General features: G+C 45.0%; 1 protein-coding gene across 1 annotated transcript in view; it reads right to left on the minus strand.

Annotated features, from left to right (window-relative positions):
• T265_14361 (hypothetical protein) overlaps positions 1-2234 on the minus strand; it is a gene marked incomplete at both ends in the record, with an annotated part of 30383 nt that overhangs the window by 26343 nt on the left and 1806 nt on the right. The window lies entirely within an intron of this gene.

Genomic DNA, 2234 nt, shown 5'->3' on the forward strand with positions numbered 1-2234 from the left:
TGTCTGTCTGTCTCACTGTCTCTCTCTCTGTCTGTCTATCTATCTGTCTGTCCGTCTATCTGTCTGTCTGTCTGTCTGTCTGTCTGTCTGTCTGTCTGTCTGTCTGTCTGTCTGTCTGTCTGTCTGTCTGTCTGTCTGTCTGTCTGTCTGTCTGTCTGTCTGTCTGTCTGTCTGTCTGTCTGTCTGTCTGTCTGTCTGTCTGTCTGTCTGTCTGTCTGTCTGTCTGTCTGTCTGTCTGTCTGTCTGTCTGTCTGTCTGTCTGTCTGTCTGTCTGTCTGTCTGTCTGTCTGTCTGTCTGTCTGTCTGTCTGTCTGTCTGTCTGTCTGTCTGTCTGTCTGTCTGTCTGTCTGTCTGTCTGTCTGTCTGTCTGTCTGTCTGTCTGTCTGTCTGTCTGTCTGTCTGTCTGTCTGTCTGTCTGTCTGTCTGTCTGTCTGTCTGTCTGTCTGTCTGTCTGTCTGTCTGTCTGTCTGTCTGTCTGTCTGTCTGTCTGTCTGTCTGTCTGTCTGTCTGTCTGTCTGTCTGTCTGTCTGTCTGTCTGTCTGTCTGTCTGTCTGTCTGTCTGTCTGTCTGTCTGTCTGTCTGTCTGTCTGTCTGTCTGTCTGTCTGTCTGTCTGTCTGTCTGTCTGTCTGTCTGTCTGTCTGTCTGTCTGTCTGTCTGTCTGTCTGTCTGTCTGTCTGTCTGTCTGTCTGTCTGTCTGTCTGTCTGTCTGTCTGTCTGTCTGTCTGTCTGTCTGTCTGTCTGTCTGTCTGTCTGTCTGTCTGTCTGTCTGTCTGTCTGTCTGTCTGTCTGTCTGTCTGTCTGTCTGTCTGTCTGTCTGTCTGTCTGTCTGTCTGTCTGTCTGTCTGTCTGTCTGTCTGTCTGTCTGTCTGTCTGTCTGTCTGTCTGTCTGTCTGTCTGTCTGTCTGTCTGTCTGTCTGTCTGTCTGTCTGTCTGTCTGTCTGTCTGTCTGTCTGTCTGTCTGTCTGTCTGTCTGTCTGTCTGTCTGTCTGTCTGTCTGTCTGTCTGTCTGTCTGTCTGTCTGTCTGTCTGTCTGTCTGTCTGTCTGTCTGTCTGTCTGTATATACCCGTCCGTCTGTCTAGCAGCATTTTCAGCAATTTATATAACCACTGAAGTCGTGGACAATGTGCCTAGGTTGACTCTGATACATATAACGTCCCGTTGATGCAGCTTGATGTGTGTGCTTTGGCATGGGATGTCTGCTAATCTAAATTGTCATGAAAATTTTTCTACCATCGACTGAATGAACGATATTTTTCGGAGGTTTCGCTGGCTAAATGCACAAACGTTTTCGCGTGAAAGTTATGCTGAATTCACACCATTTTACTTTCGTCCGTGACCATGAATTTCGCGATAAACGCTCATCTGCAAATTAAGTTGTGCCTTGTATAAAAGTACCCCTGAACAAACGCCGACCCTCAATGATGGTCAGGCTAAACGGATCAGGTATGTTTGCATGTGTATACGAATTCGCGCAATCAGTCGCAGTGTGGAGTTGGGCACTCGAGCTCTTTCGTGCAAAACCTATCCCCTGCACTGCCACTATCCGTAAGATCAAGCAAAACCCATGATTTATTTTCCGTCAATGCAACTCGTGTACCTGCGAAGTTTGTGTCCGGTCGGATGAAGCTCAATCATGGAGCTCCCATAAAATCGAAGGTCGATAGTCGAAAAGAAGTAAATCCTCTGTTTCGAGGACTTATTACGGCATCTGCTGTCAGTCGCACAGAATGAAGAAAATGTCGAAATATTTGTATGGACGTAATATATTACTCATAAGGTTGCTTGGAACACTCAACCAGCCCAAAACCGTTTTCGCCCTTCTTTGAGCTCGTCAGGTAAGTGCATTCCCCTTATGTTTTATTTGAATCCAAATTGCACAAAATAAGCGAAATATACTCATTTGCATACCTATTTGGTTTTGACGCGATACTCACGTGCAACCCAGCTGAATTTCTGCTTTATGATGAGTAGCGTATTGTGTCTACACCTGTATCACGACATCTTGAATATCGTGCACACGTACAGCTGGGTTCCAGATGAGTCTCCTGTCAAGACCAAACTGGTTTGCAAATGAGTGCATTTCGCTAATGTCGAAATACTATATATACGTATACTAAAGTATACCATACTATATATACTACAGCATAGTACTATACCATAGTACTATATATATGTATATATAGTACTATATAGTACTATAGTACCACAGTATAGTACTATAGCATATAGTAT

This window comes from Opisthorchis viverrini, assembly GCF_000715545.1.
Source record: "Opisthorchis viverrini unplaced genomic scaffold opera_v5_182, whole genome shotgun sequence".
Lineage (NCBI taxonomy): Eukaryota > Metazoa > Platyhelminthes > Trematoda > Opisthorchiida > Opisthorchiidae > Opisthorchis > Opisthorchis viverrini.